The following is a 5,435-nucleotide window of genomic DNA, read 5'->3' on the forward strand; positions in this document are numbered from 1 at the left end:
GGCAAACGGAAAAGAGACTCAAATCGTTATCAATTCACAAGTATTGATGATGAAAGATTAAAAGTAAGTTACAGTTTTATCTTAAGCGAATGTAAAGTAATAATATAATGCATTACACGTACTTATAGTGGGTAGAAGAGGACTTTTTAAAATACCTACAAGAATGGGAACAGGAGGTTTTTGAACGGAAGGGAAATTATTCAGTCGCAGACCGCAACAACTGAAAGTTTATATATTACAAGTAAGTTTTATATCTATTTAAATTTAATAAAATTTTCAACGTGCCATTAATTTAATTTTTAGGTGTATCAGTTGTAAACATCATTAAGTTTATGTTACTAAAGGGAACATAATTTGTTTTGACTAGTCGCCTAAACCAAGACTATGTTGAACACCATTTCAGCAAAATTAGAGGTTTGGGTGGAGCTTGTACCAACCCCAATTCCAAACAGTATGGCGAGAGAAACCGAAAGACACAAGATTTACATCAATATGTTAAAACCCCGAGCAATGCAATGGTAATTCAGGATTAATAGTATCTCCAACAGTTATATCAAATGAAAGGCTGCGTCAACCAATTAGGGTAGTGAAAAGGATTGACGATGAATTATCAATTGTTGTTTCACCTAAGAAAATCATTTTTTTAAATATTTTAAATTTATGACCTTTAACAAAATGTAGAAGTACTGAAAGACTTTATTCAAAATACAATCTTAACCTATAAATTAAGGTGTCAAATATTTTCAAAATCTCACTATATACGTCTCACTTTTTATAACATAATTAAAGTTTTCTAAGTGACTAGTACTAGTATTACCATTTTTAAGTTCGGCTAGTTGAGTTCTTAATTTATTTTTCTTTGCAAGTTTTTTAAGCTTGATCTGGTGGTTTTGCATTAAACGAGTTTGAAGACCATTTGCCAAGGTGCTTAGTAGTTTATCTATCACAGTACGCAGGGACGATAACATTGAATTAGGAACCAGATTTCCCCAGATGAGGGTCCATTGCGATAACACTTCTTCGTTCGCAATTATTTCCTTCGAAACAGTCTGCTTAAGACCTTTCGGAAAAGGTCGAATCTCAGGAGATAAATATTTATCTGCTATGGAAATCATCAGTTTAATAAAACCATAAACACTGTCATTTATGTCAATAAAAGCTCCTCTATTCTTTTTTCGAGTCTAGTCTCCGTATTTTGATGGTTTATCGGAAGTAGTAGGATTGGTTTCCACCCTCTCCCTAACCAAATGTTTCAGCGTACTCGGAAGAGTCCGAATTAATCCTCTTATCACAGCTCCACAAACAAAATGCACGGCTTCTGGGTCATGGTTTTCTTCAAGATTATAAGGAGTAATTTCATCTTTAGTTGAAGCTTCTTCAATTCGATCTTGACTTCTCGTAATGGCCAATTTTAGAATAAATTTTATTATCCTAGTCAACATAGCGTGAGCGAGGTGTCGTAGGTCAAACTTTGTTGTCAATTCTGGTATAACTTCCTAAGGAAATAATTTGTATGGAGTAAGGATTTGTATTATTATTTTATTTAAGAATAAGCTAAATTTACTTACTGCCATAATCCCCATTAAATCCTCTTCTATATCTTTATTCTGCAAAATTGACTTGGTTTCTGCGATAAAATTAGCACTTGAAAGATTTGTTAGTAGAAAAAAGCTCGCAATCAATTTATCTTGAATCTTCAAAAAGCAATCATAATCATCCAAGAAAGCCAGTTTTCTTACAGCGATCCGAAAATGATTTTCGTAATTGGTTCCAGTCACCTCTCTTAAATTAACTAAGGCATCCTTAATTACAATCAAATATGTTGATGTGGTTGCCACAATTTCTAAATAAAAAAAATCGTAATGTAAATGATAAATCAATGTAAAACTTTGTTCATTCAAACATTACCTTCAACATGTTCCCAAAAATATTTAGAGGGTATATTGACTTCGTATTCTTTCATTTCCATTTCAATTCTTATTCATATATAATCTAAAATACACAAAGAATTTAATAAATCTGAAAATTATTAATAAAAATGATATTAACTTACTTTTAAATGTGTTTTCTCTCTACGAGCTACATGGACGAATGCCTAAAGTCATCTGCTTAATTTCGCTCAGATTTTTATTATTTGGTTGGAAATGTTTCCGATAAATTCCACTTTAGGCGCTGGAGGAGCCGCTGCCATAAAAGAACCGCGCGGGCTATATGGTTTTGAGTCCACTAATATTCGTCCAAGGTTTTACGTTTATTTAAGGATTTCAATGGATATGTATTTAATATACATGGATGTATATTTCATTTTACATAATTATCTATGTCAGTAAAGTATTTTTTCCGTGAAGCTATAACTGATGTGATGAAATCAATCGAAATTGATAATGGAGCTAATATTGTCGCACAAATAAAACCACCCGTTGGATCCACATTTCCTGTTTTGTCATACACTACAGCTCACGATCAAAGACACTTGTAATAAGAATCTGCGCTGATTAAAGTTATCCTTTCAAAGTGTAGGGGAATTGTAGGTTATTTCCACAAAAGTACAATTGCATCGACGATGTTGAATAAAAAACAAGCTGCATATAGTCAATACCAAAAAACTAATTCAGAATGTGGAGATACGTTGAAATAGTACCTTTTACATGTTAGAAAGACTTCTAGAACTGAAAATTCCTGCGACTGATTTAGAGACCGATCATGATGTCCTAACGTCTATGGAGTGGAAAATTGTGAGTAACCTAATTCGAGTTTTGAAGCCATTCGAAGAAGCAACCAGGGATTTGAGTGCTGAAGAATATCCAACGTTATCCATGGTTTTTCCAGTTCTTCATTGCTTGCAAGTTTCATTATTAAGACAAAGTTCTTTACCTCAAGAACTTTCTCAAAATATTTCGGATTTGTTCCTACAGGCTTTGCGAACAAGATTCAAGGACTTTAAAATCGATAAGGTGTTTGTTGTAAGTATGATTGTCAACCCAAGGTATAAAGCAGTTCTTTTGCAAAGCCACGAAAAAAAACGGGAAACTACGCTTCTTCAAAACGAAATTGAGCTACTCAGAAATGATAAAAATCCAGATGAGGGTGACGCTAGTCAAGATGATCGCGATGAAATTGACGACGACGAGAATCATACATTAAGGAGTGCTTTGGACGCTAAAACTAAAAGCTCTATAAAGAACTTGGTGAGTGATGAAATAGCCTTAAATGTCTATGAATGGAGGAAATTACATGAACGCGACCATGCTCAAGTGGCCCAAGTGACAAGAATATATTTAACTATTGCAACTAGTTCAACTTCCACTGAGCGGATATTGTTCAGCTACTGGCTACACGGTCTCAAATAGGAGGGTATCACTGTTACCGGAGCATGTAGAGCAGTTAGATATGATGTACCAAAACCTTCTTCAAAATGCGGCTTATAGGAAAAGAAATTTAGAAAGTTAGAAGTTTTAACTTTTAAAATTTCTTAGAACTGAGAAATATAAACCTTTAGAAAATATATAAGGTGAGGTGGGTCTGATATGTAAAAAATGTCACGGTGGTCTTTCCTTTAAGCGTAAGGGTTTCTAGATTTATGAGCGACACCTTTTTTGATTTCCATATCCGTACTCATCCTTATAAATTTTTGGTTTATGGCTTATTTATCACAAACAATTGTTAATATTTTTAATCCACTGTTTTCGCAAATTTCGATGGCTTCCTGCATAATCGAATATAACTCCTCGGCTTTCATTTCGTGGCAGGGAAAGTACGCCATTATGGTCATAACGTGAGAAGCCACAGGTAAATCAGCTGACGGCTCACCTGTTTTCTTTAATTCTTCTGATTTTAGCTTTTCACCTGCTTCGTTTAAGTGAGTAAATCCAACAATTTCCCCAGTGCTGGCTCTGTAGACTAGATCCTCTTTTATTTTCATTTCATCCACTATTAGGGAAAAAAAATTTTGATGTTCTTCAACAGCATTTATATCTATTTTTTGTTTCATTTCTTCAATTGCTTCTTTATTAAATCCACTCTTAGAAGATAACATGGAAGTATGTGTGTGCAAGGCTCTCGGGCATGGAAGCGTTATTACTTCTCTGAAAGCTTCGTACGCTGCTGTTGATTTGGTTTTGACATACGAACACCATTTTATTATTGCAGGGTGCCACTTTTTGGGTCTTTTTAGGTTTTTTTTCATTAATTGCATCTGCTGCTTCATTAAGATTTTTAAAAAGTTTATCTTGCTGCAGAAAGGGTCATCGTCACTGATTCCTAAAAATACATCACCTAATGTGTCAACTTCTTGTTTTCGCATCAACTTTTCAACTTTCCTCTGGAGTTTATTAATTCCTTTTTTTAGAGCGATTTTTTCATTTCTTATTTTCCTCAGCCTTTCTAGAGTGTTTTCATTTTTGTTTTTCTTGGTGACTTTTTTCTTTTCTCTTGAGATTCTCTTCACAATCAGAGCTCTTAATTTTATGCAGTTTGAACATCTATGTTGCTTGTTATTGTCACGAATCAAACCCAGGCAATTTGGAGAATGTAAGCCATTTGTATATTGATTTAAAAAAGCGCACTTTAAAGCTGATTTTGAATAATTTACAAATTCTTCTTCGTTGCTTCCAGAACATGGTTTGTACGAATCAAAGTGGTTAAAAAAATTTAGTAATATTTCTAACTTATTTAGAACTGGGAATTTGTCTATGAGATCTGTTTCAAATTCACTCTTAACAAGTCTACCAAAAACCTTAATTTCAAATTGAAATTGCTCATTTATTTCAATACTAAATCCTGCTTCGTTTAATTTAGCTGTGTTTGTTGCTACTAAACCAGGAAAATTTGGTTTTCGGGAAAGAGTTCAAAATAGTTCTCGCTTTTTCTGTAATTGAAAATTCCAATACAAGGAAAACAAATCTTCCAAAGATAAACAATAACCCAGAGGCTCAATTTCCATGTCAAGCTTATCCTGTACTAACGAAGATTCCTCAGATGAACTGTTTTCCATAACGGTCGAATTTAATACGCTGTCATGCTGATCAATGAGTGTATCGTTTAATTGTACACTGACATCATTATCAATGCTATCGTCAGGGATATTGGTTGTCTCTCTTGGATCCTAATAGTGTTAATATTTGTAATGAGACCAGCTATATCTTAAAATCAAATAATTTCCAACTTACAATCATATATTTTGTCGGGTGATAAACCATAGGGTCAGGAAATTCATTTGTGGGTCCTCCACTACCCACAAAATGCTCAGAACAAATGAAATGTGTTTTTTAATACGATCTAACTTAAATAAATCTGGTCTACCACAGGCATTAATCCACCGTTTGCATTTTTCAAGTTGGGTTTTCGGTTTAGGAAACGGGAAAAAACATATTCCTTTCATAAAATCCTTACCGGACGAACGACTATTGTTTAGGCAGTCTTTATAATAACAACAT

Source organism: Leiobunum rupestre, chromosome 8 (genome assembly GCF_980474605.1).
Source record: "Leiobunum rupestre chromosome 8, qqLeiRupe1.1.hap1, whole genome shotgun sequence".
NCBI classification, from domain to species: domain Eukaryota; kingdom Metazoa; phylum Arthropoda; class Arachnida; order Opiliones; family Sclerosomatidae; genus Leiobunum; species Leiobunum rupestre.